The 25988-nt window shown below is 47.9% G+C and overlaps 1 protein-coding gene across 3 annotated transcripts in view; it reads left to right on the forward strand.

Moving 5' to 3' along the window:
* The window catches only part of LOC140735911 (ciliary microtubule inner protein 1-like), a 121704-nt gene that overhangs the window by 53351 nt on the left and 42365 nt on the right, over window positions 1-25988 (forward strand). The window lies entirely within an intron of this gene.

Consider the following 25988-nt stretch of genomic DNA (forward strand, 5'->3'; position numbering starts at 1 on the left):
GGCATTTGGACAGGTACATGGATAGGAAAGGTTCAGAGGCAAATAGGCCTAACGTGGGCAAATGGGACCACATTTCAGGTGCAAATGTGGCCAACCAATGAGCTCTCTCCAGATACTCCTGATTCCTAAGGGAAGGGACAGTGATGGAGAGGTCTCTGATGCCAGGCAGAGGTGTCTAAACTTTCCTTGTGCCCATAATCATTTACAGAGTCAGAATCAGGCCTATTATCACTGGCACATTCATGAAATCTGATGTGCGTAACAACAATACAAATTTATTTATCTATCTATGTAAGTTACAATGATTAATAGTAAATATATAAATACATAGACAGATAAATAAATAAATATTGCAATAGGGGAATACTGTTCATAGCCCATTCAGAAATCTGATGGCAGAGGAGAAGAAGCTGTTCTTAAAACATTGAGCGTACATCTTCAGGCTTCTGTAGCTCCTCCCTGATGGTAGTGATCAGACGAGGGATTATCCCTGATGATGAGGGTCTTCCATGACATTTACTCAACATTAATGCTCTCTGGTGCTTGTCTTCAACAGTTTATCAGTGTTCTAAGTTCTGTTCTCGGCTGTCTGGGACTGCACTGCTGTTGCTGGGTTATGAGGGTGTGTGGGGTGGGAGGCTGTGGGATGTGGGGGTGCGGGGTGTGAGGGTATGGGAGGTGCAGGGGTGTTGCCATTAGAATTCAGCTGGGTGAGGAGTAATTGTTTGAAATCTTACATCCTCTTGCATTCCAAAGCACTTTACATTCAACAAAAAGGCACCATTAGAATCATGGAGCACAGAAAATGGCCAGCTTTTGAAAGAGTTATTCAATATTCTCCTGGTAAAAAAGACCTGCAGCCACTCGGCCCATTGAGCTGATACCAGTTCGGAGAGGAATCTCATTCTCTCATTAACTTTCACATGTAAACAATATTTTCCGACATTTCCATCAAATGCCTCCTGATTCTGCCTCTCACCTACACGTGGGGTAATTTACTGTCTCTGATTAACGTACCATCCCGCACATCTTTGGGGCATGGGAGAAAACTGGAGCACCAGGAAGAAACCCACACAGCCACAGAGAGGACATGCAAACTCCACACAGACAGCACCCAAGTTCAGGATTGAACCTCAAAACTATGGAGCAGTGACCTTACCTGCTCACACTAATCTCATAACGTAGCTCTTTCAATTGCAAGTCAATATTTGGTCTGCCTCCATCGCGTTTGGAGCAACAGAACCCCTCCCAGCTTTAGTCTGATTGTCACTTCCCTTCACGCTGTGCCCTCTCACCATTGCTCCTTCTGCACATGAATAGCTTCTCATCATTCAGTTATTAGCTCCTTGACCATGGCTGGTAAACAATCTCCTCTACTCTGGCACACCAAGCTGATAGACCCTCTCTACTACAGTGACATACACAGCTCGTACACCCTCTCCTCGACAGTGACATACACAGCTCGTACACCCTCTCCTCGACAGTGACATACACAGCTGGTAGACCCTCTCTACTACAGTGACATACACAGCTCGTACACCCTCTCCTCGACAGTGACATACACAGCTCGTACACCCTCTCTACTACAGTGACATACACAGCTCGTACACCCTCTCCTCGACAGTGACATACACAGCTCGTACACCCTCTCTACTACAGTGACATACACAGCTCGTACACCCTCTCCTCGACAGTGACATACACAGCTCGTACACCCTCTCCTCGACAGTGACATACACAGCTCGTACACCCTCTCCTCTACAGTGACATACACAGCTGGTAGACCCTCTCCTCTACAGTGACATACACAGCTGGTAGACCCTCTCCTTGACAGTGGCATACACAGCTGGTAGACACTCTCCTCGACAGTGGCATATACAGCTGGTAGACCCTCTCCTCGACAGTATCATACACAGCTGGTAGACACTCTCCTCGACAGTGGCATATACAGCTGGTAGACCCTCTCCTCGACAGTATCATACACAGCTGGTAGACACTCTCCTCGACAGTGGCATATACAGCTGGTAGACCCTCTCCTCGACAGTATCATACACAGCTGGTAGACCCTCTCCTTGACAGTGGCATACACAGCTGGTAGACACTCTCCTCGACAGTGGCATATACAGCTGGTAGACCCTCTCCTCGACAGTATCATACACAGCTGGTAGACACTCTCCTCGACAGTGGCATATACAGCTGGTAGACCCTCTCCTCGACAGTATCATACACAGCTGGTAGACCCTCTCCTCGACAGTGACATATACAGCTGGTAGACCCTCTCCTCGACAGTGGCATACACAGCTGGTAGACCCTCTCCTCGACAGTGGCATACACAGCTCGTACACCCACTCCTCGACAGTGGCATACACAGCTGGTAGACCCTCTCCTCGACAGTGGCATACACAGCTCGTACACCCACTCCTCGACAGTGGCATACACAGCTCGTACACCCACTCCTCGACAGTGGCATACACAGCTGGTAGACCCTCTCCTCGACAGTGGCATACACAGCTCGTACACCCACTCCTCGACAGTGGCATACACAGCTGGTAGACCCTCTCCTCTTCTTCTTCGGTTGTCCATCGGAATCTGATGACAACATTCACTCTCTTAACGGTGAGATCTTTGATCGCTATACAGACCTATCCTGGACCCACAAGTTCTATTGCAGGTGGGACATGTGTATGTGGTAGTGATGGCAACCATGGCTGCATTTCTCTTGGCTCTCTTCTGCTGTCTTCTGGTTGTTCTTTCCATCTCCAGAATACAAACTCCGTCCCTACACAGCTGTCACCAAGTGTTACGGTCAGCAGCAACATCCTCCAGGTCCTCAGGTCTGATCTTGCACTTCCTTAAAGCGTTCTTCATCTGATCCTTATAGTGCTTCTTCAGCCCTCCAGCTGAGCGTCGACCATGATGTAGCTGGCCGTATAACACTCTGCGGGGTAGCCGACATGGGGGCATCCTTATCACCTGCCCCAGCCACTGCAGCTGACACTGGGTGATCATGGCCTCTTCTGCAGTTGGTCTTTACAAGTATTTCAGTGTGAGGCACCCGCTCACGTCAAGTAATTCCCAGGATGCGTTGAAGGCAGCTTACGTGGAAGCACTCCAAGGACTTGATGTGACGGCTGTAGGTTACCCAAGCTTCACAGCCATTAAGGAGGGTGATGACACAGACCGCTTGGTATACGGTGACCTTTGTGGAGGGACGAAGGCTCCTGTTCTGAAAGACTCTACGCCGAAGTCTCCCAAAGGCAGCTGATGCCTGTTTAATGTGGCTGTGAATGTCGTTGTCAATGCTGCTACCCTCAGAGAGAATGCTCCCCAGATATTTGAAAGATGGCACTACTGACAGCTTTTCATCACCAACAGTGAAGGCAGGTAGGGTGGGTGGGACACTGGTACTCCATTGGCAAACCACTTCTGTCTTGGTGGTATTGACAGTCAGCCCCATCCTGCTGTACACTCTCACCGCCACAGCAAGGACAGTCTGAAGATCCTCCGGAGTATGGGCCACAAGAGCACAATTGTCTTCATACTGCAACTCCAGGATCCACTCTCTATGGAGTTTGGTGGTTGTGTGGAGCCTCCTGATGTCAAAGAGGTTGCCATCTAATCTGACGTCCACCGCCACACCGCTGCTGTCCTCAATCTCGTGGGGAAGCTTGGTAACACACAGGAGGAAGATGTTAAAGAGCACTGGCGCTAGCACACATCCCTGCCTCACCCCTGTGGGTACAAGGAAGGGCTCGGACTCTTGTCCTCCTATGGTCACCTGAGCAGTCATCCCATCGTGGAACTGGTGGACGATGTTAACAAATTTATTGGGACAGCCAAACCTGAGGAGGACATCCCATAAGAGCTCTCTTTGCACAATGTTGACTGCTTTGGAGAGGTCGACAAAGGCCATAAACAGGTCCTGATGTTGCTCCTGGCACTTTTCCTGAAGCTGCTGGGCTGTGAAGATCATGTCGATTGTGCTCCTGTTCTTCCTAAATCCACACTGCGATTCAGGCAGCGTTGACTCGGTGATGTTGCTGATGAGCCTCTGAAGCATCTCCTTAGCCAGGACCTTTCCAGCAACAGAAAGGAGTGATATGCCCCTACTATTGCCACAGATGGCCTTGTCACCCTTGTTCTTATAAATGACAATGACGTTTGCATTTTTCCATTGCTGTGGGATGTTCTCATCAGTCCAGGCCTTGGTGATGTACTGGTAGAGGGTGCGCATACACATGTACCCTCGTTCTTCAGTAACTCGGCAGGGATATTGTCAGTGCCAGGGGACTTACTGTTCTTAAGGGAATGGACAGCTGATAGAACCTCCTGGAAGTTTGGTGGTAGACTGAGGTCATGGATAGGAGGAAGTTCAGGCAGTTCATCCAGGATGGTGGGGTCTGCGTCAGAATCCTGATTAAGCAGAGTGTTAAAATGCTCAGCCCAGCTCAGCAGAATGGTATTCTGATCCTTCATCAGAAGACCATCTGCTGTTTTCAGGGGAGTAACTCATTAAGTTATGGGGCCGTAAATGGTTTTGACAACATTGTAAAAATTATGCACATCATTATTATTGGCAAAGGACTGGATTTCATGTGCCTTTTCAGTCCACCACTCATTTTGTATGGCTCGTATTGCCTTTTGCACTTTCCTCCAAACTGCCTGCCAATGCTGTCTGATGCTGATGGATGAAGGGTTATCTAAAATTTCCCGGTGTGCTTTGTGCATGTCCTTAAGCAAGTTGTGGATGGTATCTGTGTTATCATCAAACCAGTCTTGGTGGTTCCTGCTCTTCTGGCCGATGGATTGGGTTGCTGCCTCATAGAGAACAGAGCTGATATAGGTCCTCTGTTGTTCCATGGTATTTTCTGAACTCAGACAAGGTTCCAGCTCCCTTAGTTTCTCAGCTAGGATGCATCAAAACTCACTTCTTGCTTCTGTGTTTCTCAGGAGGTTGAAATGTAGTCGCTTTTTATTGGGTTTTTGTAGCCGCAAGGGGGGACGCACTTTCATATGGAGCTTGGCCACAATCATACGATGGTCAGTCCGGCACTCTGCACCTCTCATGACACGGGTGATGACAACATCCTTGATGTCACTACATCTCACAATGATGAAGTCGATGATGTGCCAATGTTTAGAGTGAGGGTGCATCCACGAGGTCTTATATTTTGCCTTCTGCTGGAAGATGGTGTTGGTTATGGTAAGGTTAAGCATAGAGCAAAGAGTAAGTAGCCTCATGCCATTTGCATTGACCTTGCCAATACCATGCCTACCTAGCACTCCACTCCATATCCTGTTGTTCTGTCCCACCCTAGTGTTGAAGTCCCCAAGCAAAAGGATCTTTTCATTCTTAGGGATCTGGCAAAGAGTTTCAGCCAATGTCTGATAAAAGCATCCCTTGGCCTCATTCTCAGATGGCAAAGTTGGTGCATAGGCACCAAGCCTGGCATAACGTTTCTTTGCCAGGGGATACGGAGGGTCATTAGTCTTTCACTAATGTTTCTGTGAGACTTGGTAGAAGGGTGTTCTTGATGGCCAATCTTACTCCGTGGAGATGTTGTCCACCTGGGGTGAAATCTTTCCAGAAGAAAGTGTAACCCATCCCTTCCTCTGGTAAAGAGCCTTCATCCAGGAGCCTGGTCTCACTCAGGGCAGCAATGTCAATGTTGTAGTGCCTCAGCTCAGCAGCGATCAAGGCTGTTCTCCGGTGAGGTCTGTCAGAGATGCTATACGAGTCCAGGAGAGTCCTTACACTCCATGTTGCCAGTTTTAGGTTGTATTGTTTCTTCATTCGACCGCAGTAGTGGAATAGCCCGATAGGCTCGGTAACCTATCCAGGTGAGTGATTGAATGGGCAATTTTTAGACCACCTTTTCTAGGCCCTTCCCCAATTGGGGTGAGCAGTGTGGTCCCTAAATAGGGCTGCTCAGTCACACAGGGGACTGCCGAAAACAGCTGCCACTCAGTCCCAGCTGCTAGCGACCAAATACCCCGTGCCACTGCCCTGCAGGGTTCTGACTAGGAGCTCCCAGTCCATTTGTACCTGCTCCCATTGCCAGACGCCCCATTGCCGTCAGACTTCAACCATATGTAAGGTCCAGGTATTGTTCACCGTGGTCAGAGGTGGAGACCTGCACAAGGAAGATATTAAAGTGCCACAGAGGGAGCGCCATCCCCAGTGGCACTATCTTCACCATGATGAGGTAAATCCCAGTGGCAAGGGTAGACCCAGGACAACCGGTCCCACATCTTGGCTGCAGGGTCCTTGGTCTGTTAAGGCCCACCTATTGCGCACCATCAGCGCATTGCTTTTCTGTCAGGGTGTGCTCCCTTAGCCTCGTCTCAACAGACTTACCACAAGGCAGTGGGGTTATTTACCCATGGCTGGGACAGTGGTTGGCGGGTGCCAGGGCGTGTTCACACACTGGTGGGCATGCACGCCACGTCTCTGGGGTCCACTGCTGCTCCGAGATCCCCTGTAGTTTAGCCTGGGACCGTAAGATACCCAGTTTTAACGTGTGGCCCCGAGGAGGAACTGCAGGAATCTTGGTGGTGGAGAGGCTCTGTACTGGCAGGAAGAGGTTTACACACTGGGCTCGTCTTTTCACCCTCTGTTGAGAAGGCAATAGCTACAAGCAGAGAGTAGCAAGCAGAGAGCACAATGCGGCATACAGCGTGCACTAACTACAAGCACTACTACACTACTGCACTAGACGCTTCACACACACCCTGTGAACAAATACTCCTCCCACACACACCCTCTCCTCGACAGTGGCATACACAGATGGTAGACCCACTGCCTCAGATTTCCAGAGACCCGGGTCTCTGATTCTGGCCTCCAATACTGTCCATGTGGAGTTTGCATATTTTTCTGGCAGGATTCTGAGCCATGTGGAGGAACAGTGGGATCTTGGGTCCACGCTCATAGATCTCTCAGAGCTGCCACACGAGTTTTGAGAGTGGTTCGACAGCGTGTGATACGTTGTCCTTCAATAGTCGGGGAACTGAGTTCAAGAGCTACAATGCATTGTTGCGGGAGGGGAAGATTAGATTGATCGTGGAGCGGGTTAGAAGATTAGCACAACTTTGTGGGATGAAGGGCCTGTGTTGTGTCATATGTTCTATGTTCTCTGTTCAAATATGTTACAGGGAACATGACTACAGGAATGGACTTCTCTATGATGTGCTGTACAGACTCCTATGTTGTCAGGAAATATACTGTCAAATCCTTCATATTTTTAAACACCTCTTTTAATTTTTCTCTTCAATATCTCCACTTGAAAGAACAAGCCCAGATTCACTTGTTCCTCCCCACCCCCACATTGTCGACAGCTTTGTGGTAAATTTTCTCTGGACTCCACCTAAGATGTTGACATCCTTTCCTATGTAGTCATAAGACCATAAGACATAGGAGCAGGTTTAGACCATTCAGCCCATCGAGTCTGCTCTACCATTCAATCATGGCTGATTTATTATCACTCTCAACCCCGTTCTCCTGCCTTTGCCCTTACTAATCAAGAAACTATCAGCTTGGCTGCAAATATACCCAATGACTTGGCCTGCATAGGCATTTCTGCCAATGAATTCTATAGATTCACTACACTGTAGCTAAAGAAATTCCTCCTCATCTCTGTTCAAAAGGGATGTCCTTGTATTCTGAGGTTGTGCCCTCTGGTCCTAGACTCTCTCACTTTTGGAAAAATCTCCTCCACATTCTCTCCATCTAGAGCTTTTAATATTTGACAGATTTCAATTAGATCACCCTCATTCTTCTAAACTCCAGCGAGCAGAGGCCCAGGGCTATCAAACACTCCTTTTTTACGTTAACTCTTTCATTCCTGGCTATCACGCTTCAAAACATTGAACTAATTGGAAGAAAAACAAGAGAGCCAGGAAGGCAAGTCTTAGTTTGATGCTTATTTTAAATGAAGCACGTACTTATAATGTGGTGGCACCATGACGTATGGCATTCACTTATTACTACAAATAACCTGTAATGAATTATTTAGACAACAAAGAATGCTTAATCAAACAATATATTTACAGGACTGCTCAAATATTTCTGAAATATTAAATGCACAACACTGGGATCTTTCTCATGAGCCTCCTCTGGACCCTCTCCAATCCTTTCTTAGATACGGGACTCAAAACCTGCTCACAGTCCTGCCAAATCCTTATAAAATCTCAGCATTACATCCCTGCTTTTATCTTCTAATCCTCTGGAAATGAATGATAATATTGCATTTGCCTTCCTTACTACCAACTCAGCCTGCAAGTTAACCTTCAGGTAACCCTGTACTGGGATCCCCAAGACCCTTTGCACCTCAAATTTCAGAATTTTTTCCCCTTTTAGAAAATAGTCTATGCTTTTATTCCTTCTACCAAAATGCATGACCCTACACTTCTGTGTACTGTACTCCATTTGCCACTTCTTTACCCATTTTCTTAATCTTTCTGCACACACCCTGTTTACTCAACACTGCCTGCCCTTCCTGTATGGCCACAAAGCCTTCAATTCTGTCATCGAAATCATTGACATATAACGTGGGAAGAAGCAGTCCCAAAATTGACCCCTATGGAACAAACACCACTAGTCACTGGCAGCAAACGGGAAAAGGCCCCGTTATTCCCACTTTTTACCTCCCACCAGTCAGCCAATGTAGTTAATAGCCCCTCTGGAAACCAGCCGGTGTTTATAATGGCCTGGCTCTCATTTGACTTTCATTTGTATACACCTGCTTACAAAACCAAATTCTGAAACACTAATTCTCTTTCTAAAATTGCGTGGGAGCTTTTAAGAGCACCTGAGAGGACTTTATTTAATACCATATCCGAGCTTCCTACCTCCGACAATGCAACACTTCCAGACCACACTGCCCTGAAGCAACAGTGTAATCAAACCGGGAGCAGGAGTAATTAGGAACCTCCACTAATCCAGTCTTCAGGTACTAAGGAATCTGATAAGAATTGTTTTATCAAAAGCTTTTCTATTGTATGTCAACCGGTCCTTTGAAATATTTGATATGTCGAAAGGGTTGAGGGATTACTATTGCTAGTTATAGTATGAGGCAAGTTTTTGTAAAATAGTCGGTTAGGGTGAACTGCTCTGCCCGAGACCATAAGAAATTGCAGAGATTTGGGGACACAGTTCAGGACATCCCAAAACCAACCTCCTCTCCATGGATCCAGTCTGCATTTCTCACTGCCTCAGTACAGCAGTCAACGTAATCAATGTATCGTCCCACCCCAGACATTCTCTCCTCTCCACCCTTCCAATGGGCAGAAGATACACAAGTCTGAAAGCATCTACAGCCAGGCTCAAGGACAACTTTTATTCTGCTGTTATAAGATTCTTGAACAGACCTTTGGAGCAATAAGGTGGACTCTTAACCTCACAATCCTCCATGTTATGGCCTTTGTACCTTACTGTCTGTCTGCACTGCACTCTCTCTCTAACTGTAACTGTAATGTTAATGGCATTCTTTATTGCACTCTATGTTCAATGTACTGATGTGGTGAAATAGTCTGTGTGGATGGAATGCAAAACAAAACTTTTTCACTTTACCGCAGGACATGGGATAATAATGAACCCATTTACCAATTATCAAATGAAAATAGGAACGGTGGAAACACGCAGCAGGTCAGGCAGCATCCGTGGAGACAGAAAGAGAGTTCATGTTTCAGGTCAAAGTACTGATCAGTAAAAGCTGTATTAGTTAGGATTGTGAGAGACCTGCATAACAGCAGGGAATCTGATTAAATGGTAGAACAGGCACAAGAGCTGAATGGGGCTGATGAAAGGTCTTGGCCTGAAACGTCAACTGTTCATTCCCCTCCATAGATGCTGCCTGACCTGAATTCCTCCAGCATTTTGTGTGTGTCGCTCAAGATTTCCAGCATCTTCAGAATTTCTTGGGTCTCTCCCTGCCCTGTATCTGGCAAAGTTCCATATCCAAACAATATCCAAGACCCTTTGCTCATATCCTTCGGAGAATGGACCCTGCCAAATGCACTTGGTCCAGCCTGCATCTGCCTCTGCTGTTACTGGCTCGTAATGTCCATTGTTATAGCCTAGCAACCATGTTCTCAAGGCAACCAGGGATGGGTATTAAGTATGTCCTTGTTACTGTCACTTGCACACTGAGAGCAATTGCTTCTTGAACATCAATGGAGATAAAAGAAAAATGTCCTTTATGCTGCAATAAAAGCACTTGGACATCTATTCTAGCACTGTATGCTTCTACCTTCTTCTACTAGAAGTACTCACCCTCCTTAAATCAGTCAGTGCATGACTAAGGAACCCTTTTAAATTGAAAGTAACAAGATTGATTAAATACAAACAAAATACAATAATGAAGACGTGAGTCTCAATGATATTTAGTTCAGCCATTGTACTCTCTCTTCCAAACTAGTCGCAAAAACGTGGGATTAAATAAATTCGACATAAAATTGTGAGAAGCATGGATAAGACATGTTTCCTCAGGACAGAGAGGTCTAAGACAAGGGGGTGAGGAGTAAAAGGTTTAGAAGGGATCTGTGGAAGACCCAGAGGGTGGTTGGAGTCCGATACATACTGCCTGAGAAGGTACTCCCAGAAGATTTAAGAAATATCAAGACAAGCACTGGAAACACCAACATGCAGCAAGTTACAGACCAAAACTTGGGACTAGTATAGCTGGGTGCTTGATGGTTAGCATGGATGTAATGGACCAAAGGGCCTGTTTTTGTTCTGTTTGGTTCAGTCATAGTGCTGGAATATAACAGCACAGGTATAGTCCCCTTAGTCCATGCCAACAGTTGTACTATCAATACTAATCCCACTTATGTCTGTAGCCTGTTCTGGTACCTATCTCAGTGCCTCTTTAATGTTGTGAGAGTCTTTGCCTCCACCAATTCCTCAGACTTTGCATACCATCTCCAACCACTCTCTGTTCCCCCTAAACCTCCTCACTCTCATCTGAAACCGATCCTGCTTTTAGACACCACTCCCCGATCTCTTAATAGCTGCCCTATCTATGCCTCTCACGATCTCTCACGATGATTGCCTATCTCTATGCCTCTCACGATCTCTCACGATGATTGCCTCTTTATATTGACACCAGTATCCACATCTCCATTGTCTAATCATTTGACCTCATGGCAGCTCCTCCATTCCACCCACTCCCCTATCAATAGGGGTCTGTTTCACACCTTCGCACCCCTGTCCTAGACTCACCCTTCAGTTTATGCTCTCCGGCATCCAGAACCTTGAGCTTCGCTAGTCTGCCCCTCCCTGGCCACAACCGACCCTTTCCTGTGCACGTATGTCCAGCTCCCCACCTCACCCCTACCGATCTCCTCCCTTGGAAATGTAGTCACCAACTGTAGCACTGAGGCTATTTCCAGTTACTGAGATACGGTATCTTTTGCAGGAGCTTGCAATGGATCCCAGCAGAAATTAAACACCTTTTTATTGAAACTTTCAGAGGTCTTATTGAAACCCAGGAAATTGGGAGAGTGATCCAGAGGGTGGATTATGAGAGGATGTTTCTCCTATAGGTGTGGAAAATTAGGGGGCACAGTTTTAAATCATAAGGTTTCCTATTTCAAACAGAGATGAAAAAACAATTTCTTGTCTTGGGTAATTGTGATTTCTCTGAATATCTCTAAACGTTCTGTATTTTCCTCAGGTTTCTGGCAGCTGCAGTATTTTGCTTTAAAGTTAACTCCATTCTCATAGTAAGTCCTAGATATGCTCAAAATACGAGGTTAAGAAAATTCTTCTCTCGTAGAAGATTGGGAATGTAACAACTTAGGGGACTGATGAGGAGGGTTCACAATGGTGAGATTGACAGCTGAACTGCAGGGGAATCATGTGGCAGGAGGAAGCTCAGGAATGATTAAGGTATCTTTACAGCATGAAATAAAACTTGGAAGATACAAAAAATTAAGTTAAAGGCTGAAATAACATTAGCACATTCAGTCGTTTCAGTTTGAGCATTGTGATTTGAACTATTAATCTGAGTGAACGCATTAACAAGGGACTTCTTAGTGTTTGGAAGGTTGTTACCCTTGTACCGATGACTTAGTCTACACCTGAAATTTGTTTACATCCTAATGGGATTAAGATTTTCAAGGTTATATGTTTACATAGCCAGTACCTGAATTTCTGGTTATTTGTTAATTTCTATAGATAATACTCAAGAAGGTCATATCACACATTCTGCAGAGGGACAAGTTGGCACAAAAGGAGCCGAGATACTTCAGAGTTAACTGTTGGAGTGCCAGCTTGTTGCCTGTCTTCCATTATATAGAAAGTGATGGATGTCAGGCCATATGGAAGATTAAAGGGATTATATTTATTTGTCACGTGTACAGTGCCTATAAAAAAGTGTTCACCCTCTTGGGAGTTTTCCTGTTTTAATGTTTTATGACATTGAATCACAGTGGATTTAATTTGACTTTTTTTTATACCGATCTGTGTTCACTTTGAAATGAAAGAGTCATTTTCTGTAGATCAGTATATTTAAAAAAAAGCCAGATTAAGTCCTAAGAGCAAACACGAGGAAATCTGCAGATGCTGGAAATTCAAACAACAGCACACAAAATGCTGGTGGAACACAGCAGGCCAGGCAGCATCTATAGGGAGAAGCACTGTTGAAAGTCAAATCTCTTAGTATCTCTCCTTTCAGTTAGTCCTGACGAAGGGTCTCGGCCAGAAACATTGACAGTGCTTCTCCTTATAGATGCTGCCTGACCTGCTGTGTTTCACCAGCATTTTGTGTGTGTTATCCAGATTAAATCCACTGTGATTCAATGTTGTAAAACAATAAAACATGAAAACCTCTAGGGGGAGGTGAATAGTTTTTATAGGCACTGTACATCGAAACATTGAAACATACATTGAAATGCATCATTCTATGTCAAAACAAATCAGCTCAGGGTGTGCTGAGGGTAGCCCACGTGGGTTGTCACGCCTCCAACACCAACATTACATGCCTACAACTTATCCTAACCCTAACCTGTACATCATTGGAATGTGAGAGGGAACCAAAACACACTCAGTCACGGGGAGAACGTACAAACTCCTTATAGACAGCGGAGGGAATTGACCCCCGATCAGTGTTGGCTGGGCTGGCATTGTACAGCGATTATAGAACCACTATAATATTGTGCTGCTCAGAAAGCAAAGGGAAAGAATGAATCAGCAGGTGAGGCTGGGGCCAGTGGGATGCCATAGGGATCTGGACTGAGTGGCCATATCAAGAACATGGGATCCAGTGTAATACATTCAAGTTGGCTTGTGAAATTGGTTAACTGCTCATTGATAATTGTTGCATGTACTGAGAATCGGAAAAGCTTTAGCTTGCACACCATCCAGACAGATCACTTCAAACATCAGAACGTCACACTGGTGCCAAAGCTAAAACAACCAGCATGTGGAGTATAGTGTTACAGTTGCACAGAAAATGTAGTGCAGGTAGGCAATAAAATACAAAGGTAGATCGAAAGGTCTAGAGCTCACCTTTATCGTACACTAAAGAGCCTTAAACAACAGGATCAAAGCTGTCCAGTCTGGTGGCACGTGTCCTCAAGCTTGATGGAAGGGGGCGAAGAGAGAATGCCCAGGGTGAGAGGGGTCTTTGATAATGATGACTACTTTCTTGAAGATTGTAGAGGGAGTCAATGGAGGGGAGGCTGTTTTTTTGTGATAGGCTAGACTGTATTCACAACTCTGCACAATCTCTTGCAGCCTTGGGCAGGGCAGTTGCCATGCCCAGCTCTGGTGCATCGGGAGAGGGTGTTTTCTGAGCTGCCTCTGTGAAAACTGGTGCGTGCCACAGAAGACGGGGAAGGTTTCTTAGCCTTCTGAGGAAGAAGAGGTTACTGGCGTGTTTTCTTGGCTATGATGTCTGTGTGCTTGGACCAGAACAAGCTATGGGTAGTATCTACCACCTGGGTACTACATTTCAAGTACCCCGCCCCGCTTCCAGAAGTCAATGACCAGCTATTTTCCTGCATGGCATTGTAGGCTATGAGGATAATGGAAGGGACCTGCAGAGTGGATGCAAGCAAGCGAGTGAATAGGTAACGACATGGCAGATGGAATATAATGTGTTTACAGGCGACCTTGAACATGGCAATAGAAGAATTAGTAGAATATAGAAATTGGAACAATATGGACACTTCAGCCTCAAAGTTGTAATAACCTTTTAGCCTACTCAATGAGCAATCTAACCTTTCCCTCCAACACAGCCCACAACCCTCCAATTTGATTACATCCATGTGCCTATTTAAGAGTCTCTTAAATGTCTCTGTTGTGTCAGCCTCAACCTCCATCCCCCACGTTGCATTCCAACCACTTACTGCTTCCTGTGCAAAAAAAAAACTACCTCTGACATCTTCGCTAAACTCTTCTCCATTCTGCCTAAAAGGATGTCTTTACCACCCTGGGAGAAAAGGCGCTAAGAGTGAATTGGTGAAATGGTACTACGGAGAGAAGAGGAGTAGTGAGAAAGGAGCCCAAGGGGTTTGGCACAGTCCTTCTCAGTCCAAATGCTGGGATTCGACTTGTTCCTTTCCTCCCACAGATGCTGCTCGACCCACTGAGTTTCTCCAGCACAGTGGTTGTTGATTCACTAGTTTGCTGCCCGAGGCAAAGTACTTCAGCTACGCTTTAGTTTGATAAATAAATTGGTTCATTATTATCACATGTACTAGGGTACAGAGAAAAACTTTGATTTACATGTCATCCCTACAGATCATTTCATCATATCAGTGCATTGAGGTAATACAAAAGAAAAGAACAGAATGCAGAATAAAGTTTTACAGTCACAGAGGAAGTGCAGTTCAGACAGGCAATAAGGTGCGAGGGAATAATGAGGATTGAGGAGCCTGGGGAGAGACCTGACTGACAGGCATAGATATGGTCAACAATGAGAAACTTTTACCTCTAGCAGAGTTAGCTATAATGAAAGTGTATAAAGATAAGGAATCTGGTTGGTGATTTAAAGGCAAACTGAAGAAGATGTTTTTCACTTTATTTATTTATTTATCTATCTATCTATTTAGAGATACATTTTGGAGTATGCTCTTCTGGCCCAATGAGCCACACCGCCCAATAACCCACCTATTTTAACCCCGGCCTAATCATCGGACAATTTACAATAACCAACTAACCTTCTGTCTCATGCATCACCGGAGCACCTGGAGGAAACCCACGTGCTCAAGGAAAGGGCATACAGACTTCTTACAGAAGACGCCAGAAATGAACTCTGAACCCTGACACCCCGAGCTGTGATAGCGTCATGCTCACTGCTACACTGCCAAGATGTCCAAGATTGGTGAAACCCAAGTGAGTGGTGGAGGCAGAGTCTCTCATAAAATTTAAGAACTATCCAAATAAACACTCGGATCACTGAGTCATCGAGAGCTACCAAACAAGTCACTGATCTGTCAAAGAAGAGATGAGACATTCCACCCAGATGCCTCTAACTTGTCTCTCTTGGCTGCATCTCATCTATTTCCCTCGGCTCTGCTCTGATCCCCTCTCCTCCTGGACAAAGCACCAAATACTTGCAAGTGTCTCTGGGTGAATTGTGGAAAGCATTCTGACTGGCATGGAGGCTCTGATGCACGGGATTGTAGATTCAGCCAGCTCCATCATTGAGGAGGCACTGCCTCAGGATGGCAGCATCCAGGACTGGGGGTCTTCGCCATCAGGGGCGTGCCCTGTTCCATTATCAGGGAGGAGATACAAGAGGGTGAAAACTCACACTCAATGATTCAGCAACAACTTCTTCCCCTCTGCTGTCAGATTTCTGAACAGCCCATGAACACTACTTCACTCTTCTCTGCACTATTTATTTATTTTGTAATTTATAGCAAATTTATATCTTTGCACAGCAAAACAAAGATATTAATACCATACAAGACAGTGATAGTAAACCTGATTCAGAATCCAATTCCAATTCCCTTCCCACTACCCAGAGACCCAGGTGTAGTGTTTCCACTCTGAGGTACAGCACTTGGTGTTCAGTGTGGTCTCCTCTACCATGGAGAAACCGGATGCAGTTTGGGCATTACTTTGTGGATCATCTGCACTCAGCTCACACGTGCAAACCTGAGCTTCCAGTTACCTGCCACTTGAATTCTCCATCCTCATCGCAGCTTTATCCTTCTGCCTGCAGCCTGCACTGCTAGAACAAGGCCAGACCCAAACTTGAGAAACCAGCCCTCATCTTGCATCTGAACGTGATGCTTTTGCATCCTGCACGACTCGATGCTGACTCTCGGACCCCGCGTAACTCTCTCTTCCCCTCTGTCTGTACCTGAACTGGCACTTCTGCCTGCGCCCGTTTGGCTCAGCTTTTCCTCTTTCTATTTCCTTTTCCTGTACAGTCCCACTTCTTTACCATTTGCTATAACATCAAGGAGATTAATCTGGTTTTAATTGCTACATTAGATAACCCGGTCTCCCCCTATCAGAGATACTGCCATTGTTCCCCATCCACCTCCTTTACCTTCTCTGCCACCTAAACCAGCTTGTTTTCCCTCCCTTTCCCAGTCCTGGCCAAGGGCCTAGACCAGAAATATTAGCTGTTTTTCTCTTCCCAAAAGGTGTCTCACCTGCTAAACGTTTCCATCTATCTCGTTTCATTGCAGATTTTCATTTAGTGCAGGCAGATGGCTAGCACGGGCACTGTGTGTCAAAGTCCTGCTTCTGTGTTGGATGATTAAAGCTTATCTTTATTCAACATGGACACAATGGGCCAAATAGCCTTCTCCTGTGCAATATGTCTCTCTGCTAATCAAGGAGGTGCATACATTTTACACCCGACACAAAAATCAGTCTGTCTGACTCACCAGCCACAGAAGCCCACAACACTGTGCAGAGATCTCCCCCTGCAGGTCACACAAGCTCACTGCAACTAAAGAGATGCCTCTGCAGGTCATGGAAGCTCACACCGCACCCAGGGGTCTCCCTACTGGTCAGAGAAGCTCACTGCATCACACCAAGACCACCCTGCAAATGATGCCAGTGCCATGATCAAAGGTCTTCCCATGGAAGGGTCACACAAGCTGGATACATAGAAATACCTGCACAATGGACGTGTTAGTAGCCTCACGGGCAGACAGGGTGGGGCAGCTGTTTAGCACGCTGGCAGGCACTGAGAATAGGAGTTCAGAGCGGCAATCAGACCTATTGTCACTCACTTAGATGACGTTAAATTGGTTATATTTTTCTGCACAGTGCAGCTCAAGGACATATTACTATATATGATAAAAATAATTCCAAAAAAATGGATTTATGAAGTTGTGTTCATGGGATTCATTGGGACACTGTATTATTGTATTATACGCGCCTGGAGTATTGTGTACAGTTTTGGTCACCCTGTTGTTGGAAAGAATTCATTGAGCTAGAGAGAGTGTAAAGAAGATTTACGAGGACGTGGTCAGGACTCAAGGGCGTGAGTTATAGGGAGAGGTTAGGACTTTATTCCTCGGGGTGTAGGGGCTGGAGGTGAGACCTTGTAGAGGTAATTAGCATCATGTGTGTTGCTTGGATTCTCTCTTGGTTGTGTCATTTAGGATGTGGATAAGTTAACTACACACAGTCTTTCCTCCAGATAAAGGGAATCAGAAACCAGAGGGCATGGGTTTAATGAGATAAGTAAAGGGGACCGACGGGCAACTTCTTCATGCAGATGGTGGTGTGTTCATGGAATGAACTACAGATGAGGTGGTTGAGGCAGGCAGAGCAAAAACCATTTAAAATGCACCTGGTACATGGATGGGAAAGGTTTAAAAGGATATGGTCCAATTACAGGAAGGTGGGACTAGCCTAGGTGGGCATTTTGGTTGGCGTAGACAAGTTGGGTTCTATGAACCTTGACTCTTCCAGGGTGACCCCAAGGGGTTGTACAAGTCGGCAGCACAACGACTAGTGATATCCGTACAGTCTAAGCAATTCACTGTACACTGCCGCATAATCACACAGCAGCATGTCCTCTACTGCTTGCTCAAGATCACGTCTCCAAGGCCTTCAGACTCACTCACAGGTGGCCGACGGATGTCTGGGTCTGGGGCAGGTGTTAGACGGATGTCTGGGTCTGGAGGAGGTGGTAGACTGATGTCTGGATCTGGGGGAGGTGGTAGATGGATGTCTGGATCTGGGGGAGGTGGTAGACAGATGTCTGGGTCTGGGGGAGGTGGTAGATGGATGTCTGGGTCTGGAGAAGGTGGTAGACGGATGTCTGGGTCTGGAGGAGATGGTAGACGGATGTCAGGGTCTGGAGAAGGTGGTAGACGGATGTCTGGGTCTGGAGGAGGTGGTAGACGGATGTCTGGGTCTGGAGGAGGTGGTAGACGGATGTCAGGGTCTGGAGGAGGGGGCAGACTGTTGTCTGGGTCTGGAGAAGGTGGTAGACGGATGTCTGGGTCTGGAGGAGGTGGTAGACAGATGTCTGGGTCTGGAGGAGGTGGTAGATGGATGTCTGGGTCTGGGAGAGGTGTTAGACGGATGTCTGCGTCTGGAGGAGGTGGTAGACAGATGTCTGGGTCTGGAGGAGGTGGTAGACAGATGTCTGGGTCTGGAGGAGGTGGTAGACGGATGTCAGGGTCTGGGGGAGGTGGTAGATGGATGTCTGGGTCCGGGGGAGGTGTTAGATGGAAATCAGGGTCTGGAGGAGTTGGTAGACAGATGTCAGGGTCTGGGGGAGGTGGTAGATAGAAGTCTGGGTCTGGGGGAGGTGGTAGATGGATGTCAGGGTCTGGGGGAGGTGGTAGATGGATGTCAGGGTCCGGGAGAGGTGGTAGATGGATGTCTGGGTCCGGGGGAGTTGGTAGACGGATGTCAGGGTCTGGGGGAGGTGGTAGACGGATGTCAGGGTCTGGGGAAGGTGGTAGACAGATGTCTGGGTCTGGGGAAGGTGGTAGACAGATGTCTGGGTCTGGGGGAGGTGGTAGATGGATGTCTGGGTCCGGGGGAGGTGGTAGACGGATGTCAGGGTCTGGGGGAGGTGTTAGACAGATGTCTGGGTCTGGAGGAGGTGGTAGATGGATGTCTGGGTCTGGGGAAGGTGGTACACGGATGTCTGGATCTGGGGGAGGTGGTAGATGGATGTCTGGGTCCGGGAGAGGTAGTAGATGGATGTCTGGGTCTGGGAGAGGTGGTAGACAGGTGTGTGAGTCTGCGGGAGGTGGTAGATGGATGTCTGGATCTGGGGGAGGTGGTAGATGGATGTCTGGGTCTGGGGAAGGTGGTAGATGGATGTCTGGATCTGGGGGAGGTGGTAGATGGATGTCTGGGTCTGGGTGAGGTGTTAGACGGATGTCTGGGTCTGGAGGAGGTGGTAGATGGATATCAGGGTCAGGAGGAGGTGGTAGATGGATGTCAGGGTCTGGGGGAGGTGGTAGATGGATGTCTGGGTCAGGGGGAGGTGGTAGATGGATGTCTGGGTCTGGGTGAGGTGTTAGACGGATGTCTGGGTCTGGAGGAGGTGGTAGACGGATGTCAGGGTCTGGGGGAGGTGGTAGATGGATGTCTGGGTCCGGGGGAGGTGGTAGACGGATGTCAGGGTTTGGGGGAGGTGGTAGACGGATGTCTGGGTCTGGGGGAGGTGGTAGACGGATGTCTGGGTCTGGAGAAGGTGGTAGATAGATGTCTGGGTCTGGGGGAGTTGGTAGATGGATGTCTGGGTCTGGGGGAGGTGGTAGACGGATGTCTGGGTCTGGAGGAGGTGGTAGACAGATGTCTGGGTCTGGGGGAGGTGGTAGATGGATGTCTGGGTCTGGGGAGGTGGTAGATGGATGTCTGGGTCTGGAGAAAGTGGTGGATGGATGTCTGGGTCTGGGGGAGTTGGTAGATGGATGTCTGGGTCTGGGGGAGGTGGTACATGGATGTCTGGGTCTGGAAGAAGTGGTAGATGGATGTCTGGGTCCGGGGGAGGTGTTAGATGGATATCTGGGTCTGGGGGAGGTGTTAGATGGATGTCTGGGTCTGGAAGAGGTGGTAGACAGATGTCTGGGTCTCGAGGAGGTGGTATACAGATGTCAGGGTCTGGGGGAGGTAGTAGATGGATGTTTGGGTCTTGGGGATGTGGTAGACAGGTGTGTGAGTCTGCGGGAGGTAGTAGATGGATGTCTGGGTCTGGGGCAGGTGGTAGCCTGGTGCCTAGGTCTGGAGGAGGTGGTAGACAGATGTCTGGGTCTGGGGGAGGTGGTAGACAGATGTCTGGGTCTGGGGGAGGTTGTAGACGGATGTTGTCTGGATCTGGGGGAGGTGGTAGATGGATGTCTGGGTCTGGAGGAGGTGGTAGACAGATGTCTGGGTCTGGGGGAGGTAGTAGATGGATGTCTGGGTCTGGGGGAAGTGGTAGACAGGTGTGTGAGTCTGCGGGAGGTAGTAGATGGATGTCTGGATCTGGGGGAGGTGGTTGACGGATGTCTGGGTCTGGGGGAGGTGGTAGACGGATGTCTGGGTCTGGAGGAGGTGGTAGACAGGTCTGGGTCTGGGGGAGCTGGTAGATGGATGTCTGGGTCTGGGGAGGTGGTAGATGGATGTCTGGGTCTGGAGAAAGTGGTGGATGGATGTCTGGGTCTGGGGGAGTTGGTAGATGGATGTCTGGGTCTGGGGGAGGTGGTACATGGATGTCTGGGTCTGGAAGAAGTGGTAGACGGATGTCTGGGTCCGGGGGAGGTGTTAGATGGATATCTGGGTCTGGGGGAGGTGTTAGATGGATGTCTGGGTCTGGAAGAGGTGGTAGACAGATGTCTGGGTCTCGAGGAGGTGGTATACAGATGTCAGGGTCTGGGGGAGGTAGTAGATGGATGTTTGGGTCTTGGGGATGTGGTAGACAGGTGTGTAAGTCTGGGGGAGGTAGTAGATTGGTGTCTGGGTCTGCGGCAGGTGGTAGCCTGGTGCCTAGGTCTGGAGGAGGTGGTAGACAGATGTCTGGGTCTGGGGGAGGTGGTAGACAGATGTCTGGGTCTGGGAGAGGTGGTAGATGGATGTCTGGGTCTGGGGGAGGTTGTAGACGGATGTTGTCTGGATCTGGGGGAGGTGGTAGATGGATGTCTGGGTCTGGAGGAGGTGTTAGACAGATGTCTGGGTCTGGGGGAGGTAGTAGATGGATGTCTGGGTCCGGGGGAGGTGTTAGATGGATATCAGGGTCTGGAGGAGTTGGTAGATGGATGTCAGGGTCTGGGGGAGGTGGTAGATGGATGTCTGGGTCCGGGGGAGGTGTTAGATGGATATCAGGGTCTGGAGGAGTTGGTAGACGGATGTCAGGGTCTGGGGGAGGTGGTAGATGGATGTCTGGGTCTGGAAGAGGTGGTAGATGGATGTCTGGGTCTGGGGGAGGTGGTAGATGGATGTCTGGGTCTGGGGGAGGTGTTAGACAGATGTCTGGGTCTGGAGGAGGTGGTATACGGATGTCTGGGTCTGGGGGAGGTGGTAGACAGATGTCTGGGTCTGGGGGAGGTGGTAGATGGATGTCTGGATCTGGGGGAGGTGGTAGATGGATGTCTGGGTCTGGGAGAGATGTTAGATGGATATCAGGGTCAGGAGGAGGTGGTAGATGGATGTCTGGGTCTGGGGGAGGTGGTAGACAGATGTCTGCGTCTGGAGGAGGTGGTAGACGGATGTCTGAATCTGGGGGAGATGGTAGACGGATGTCAGGGTCTGGGGGAGGTGGTAGATGGATGTCTGGGTCTGGCGGAGTTGGTAGATGGATGTCTGGGTCTGGGGAGGTGGTAGACGGATGTCTGGGTCTGGAGGAGGTGGTACACGGATGTCTGGGTCTGGAAGAGGTGGTAGACGGATGTCTGGGTCTGGAGGAGGTGGTACACGGATGTCTGGGTCTGGAAGAGGTGGTAGACGGATATCTGGGTCCGGGGGAGGTGGTAGATGGATATCTGGGTCTGGGGGAGGTGTTAGAAGGATGTCTGGGTCTGGAGGAGGTGATAGACAGATGTCAGGGTCTGGGGGAGGTAGTAGATGGATGTCTGGGTCTGGGAGAGATGGTAGACAGGTGTGTGAGTCTGCGGGAGGTAGTAGATGGATGTCTGGATCTGGGGGAGGTGGTAGATGGATGTCTGGGTCTGGGGGAGGTGGTAGATGGATGTCTGGGTCTGGGGAAGGTGGTACACGGATGTCTGGATCTGGGGGAGGTGGTAGATGGATGTCTGGGTCCGGGAGAGGTAGTAGATGGATGTCTGGGTCTGGGAGAGGTGGTAGACAGGTGTGTGAGTCTGCGGGAGGTGGTAGATGGATGTCTGGATCTGGGGGAGGTGGTAGACGGATGTCTGGGTCTGGGGGAGGTGGTAGATGGATGTCTGGGTCTGGGGAAGGTGGTAGATGGATGTCTGGATCTGGGGGAGGTGGTAGATGGATGTCTGGGTCCGGGAGAGGTGTTAGATGGATATCAGGGTCAGGAGGAGGTGGTAGATGGATGTCAGGGTCTGGGGGAGGTGGTAGATGGATGTCTGGGTCAGGGGGAGGTGGTAGATGGATGTCTGGGTCAGGGGGAGGTGGTAGATGGATGTCTGGGTCCGGGAGAGGTAGTAGATGGATGTCTGGATCTGGGGGAGGTGGTAGATGGATGTCTGGGTCCGGGGGAGGTGTTAGATGGATATCAGGGTCAGGAGGAGGTGGTAGATGGATGTCAGGGTCTGGGGGAGGTGGTAGATGGATGTCTGGGTCAGGGGGAGGTGGTAGATGGATGTCTGGGTCTGGAGAAAGTGGTGGATGGATGTCTGGGTCTGGGGGAGTTGGTAGATGGATGCCTGGGTCTGGGGGAGGTGGTACATGGATGTCTGGGTCTGGAAGAAGTGGTAGACGGATGTCTGGGTCCGGGGGAGGTGTTAGATGGATATCTGGGTCTGGGGGAGGTGTTAGATGGATGTCTGGGTCTGGAAGAGGTGGTATACAGATGTCTGGGTCTCGAGTAGGTGGTATACAGATGTCAGGGTCTGGGGGAGGTAGTAGATGGATGTTTGGGTCTTGGGGATGTGGTAGACAGGTGTGTGAGTCTGCGGGAGGTAGTAGATGGATGTCTGGGTCTGGGGCAGGTGGTAGCCTGGTGCCTAGGTCTGGAGGAGGTGGTAGACAGATGTCTGGGTCTGGGGGAGGTGGTAGACAGATGTCTGGGTCTGGGAGAGGTGGTAGATGGATGTCTGGGTCTGGGGGAGGTTGTAGACGGATGTTGTCTGGATCTGGGGGAGGTGGTAGATGGATGTCTGGGTCTGGAGGAGGTGGTAGACATTTGTCTGGGTCTGGGGGAGGTAGTAGATGGATGTCTGGGTCTGGGGGAAGTGGTAGACAGTTGTGTGAGTCTGCGGGAGGTGGTAGATGGATGTCTGGGTCTGGGGCAGGTGGTAGCCTGGTGCCTAGGTCTGGGAGAGGTGGTAGATGGATGTCTGGGTCTGGAGGAGGTGGTAGACAGATGTCTGGGTCTGGGGGAGGTAGTAGATGGATGTCTGGGTCTGGGGGAAGTGGTAGACAGTTGTGTGAGTCTGCGGGAGGTGGTAGATGGATGTCTGGGTCTGGGGGAGGTGGTAGACAGATGTCTGGGTCTGGGGGAGGTGGTAGACGGATGTTGTCTGGATCTGGGGGAGGCAGTAGATGGCTGTCTAGGAGAGGTGCCACAGAAAGAGTGTGACTTCAGAAATGCCTCATATTTAAACATGCCCATTGTTACTGTCAATCAAATCAAGTTTCACATTGTTTAATTTAATTTAAAATTATTCACAGACTGCTGTGTATCTCTTGTTTTGTCCTCCAATTATCTGAACCCTTGTTCTCAGCATCAATCGTCCTGCTTCCAAACCACATGAAACAGAATCAGAACAAGGCAAGAATGTTTTCCTCACTGATGATAGCAACATTACTGACTGGTGATTTCAGTGGAGGCACAAGACACTGCAGATGCTGGAATCTGGAGCAACAAAAGTTCTGGTGGAGGAGCTTAGCAGGTCAATCAATATTTGTGGAAGACAGGAAATAGCGATGCCTCAGGAGTCCTAAGTTCCTCCATCAGTTTTGTGCACACAAAACCCCTGATTCAATTCCTGTTTATGACTCCCTCTTGGCAAATATTGCTTTTTGTCTATATAAGTTACAAGCAACCAACATAATCAAGGACCTCTCCCACCCTGGATTTTCGCTCTTCTCCCACTATCCTCCCCACCCTCCAGGTAGAAGAGACAGAAATACAAGCGTGTGTACCACCAAACTCAAGGACAGCATCTATCTCACTGCTATCAGGCTCTTGAATAGAGTTCTCATACATTAAAAGATGAGCCCTCGATCTCCAGGTCCACCTTGTTGTAGCCCTGGCACTGCATTTGTCTACCTGCACAGCAGTTTCTCTGTAACCGTAGAAGTATATTTAACATTCTGCTTTCCTTTTTACTACTTATGTGTGGTATGATCTAACTGGATGGTTTGCAAACAAAAGCTGATCTCTGTATCTCGGTACATTTGACTATAATAAACCTATACTGATAATGTGGATGGACTTGTTTTGATGCATAAATATCTGTTACAAGCCCCGAGTCTGGACTCCTAGGTCACCGCAGACAAGGAAGGGTTACAGTTGCAGACGTATAGTTTGCAATATCTCGAAGCGGAGTCTGGCACTGATTGTGTGAAGGCAACAGCATGTCTGTCCTGATTCATTAGGATGAAACTGCTGTACTGTGGGAGTTGGATGTGAGAGACTAGCAATATGCTCAGAGAGTTGCTGTTTAAGTGTGAACACCAATGATTCTCATGGGGAAGGGAAAAAGGTACACTCTGCTCACACTGTTTGTTCCCCAGCCTTGTCCCACACCCTCCTGTGACTCCCTGCATACTGGGACACCTGTCTGAATCATTGTCTCCAAAGAGATCATTCCTATGCACTATGGTGCAACATTCAGAAAGGGCAGCTTTACACATCCAAGATTCAAACATTGAGGGATCTTTTGAAAGCTGAACTATCTAAGCTATTTTCATATTTTTAAATAAATTGATTGCTCCAGAACTGAGAACACTGTCTGGTCACTTGTGAAAGATATTTAACTTTATGAAGTGATGAGGCAGTCTATGAGGGACAGGGTGTTTCCAATTGAGGAGCTGCAGATGTAAGGCTGAGTATACAGTATATAATGTTCAGACGATAGGTAGGAAAAACATTGTCTTTAACCCAGTCTGTAATGAGGCTGTGGAATAGTCAACTACAATGGTGACTGAAATAATATCAACATTTAAAAATAAATTTGATAGGTGAGTAAAGGAGGGCAGGGGGTTTGTTTAATTCTCTGGAAGAATAATCTTCTTATATAAATAGTCTCAAGGTTGAAATGTAAGGATTGGAAAATTGAAATTTTTACACCTTTGTTGAAGAAGTGGTGAAGGGATAAACCCAATAACTACAGAAACAGTTTGACTTCAGAATAGGGTAAGATCCGAGAAACAATGATCAGTGACAGAATTAGCAGTAATGTGAATACTTATTTTTGAATAAGGGAGATGGTTGATGAAGTGAATGCAACTGATGTGTTGCATGTGGACTTCTAAAGGGTGTTTAATGCAGGTTTGTCATCAAGTTTAAAAGTCTTTGGAATAAGAAGAGTTGCAGTGGCCGGATAGACAATTGCCTGAGTAAAAGGTAACAGAGAAGTAGAGAGAGGTGGTTTTTGCACTCTGGAAGGAACTGTGCACTGGAGTGTTCCACAGGGGTGAGTTAATTGAAACACTGGTTTCCTAATTGTCCCATGATTTGGACTTGGAGTCAAGGGTACCAGACATAACTTTAAATTAGTAGATGACACAAACTTGGAAGTGTGGTGAGGACATCAAAGAGCTATAGACATGTTATTGGAATGGAAAGATGGTTGGCAGATAAAACGTAACTGAAGATAAGGTGTTCTATTTTATGACAGTGAGAAGAGGTGATATAAATTGGAAGGCATAATGTTTAAGGAGTATACAAAGAGTGATCTGGGAGTATGTGTGCATT

This window comes from Hemitrygon akajei, chromosome 11 (genome assembly GCF_048418815.1).
Source record: "Hemitrygon akajei chromosome 11, sHemAka1.3, whole genome shotgun sequence".
In the NCBI taxonomy this organism is placed as follows: Eukaryota; Metazoa; Chordata; class Chondrichthyes; order Myliobatiformes; family Dasyatidae; genus Hemitrygon; species Hemitrygon akajei.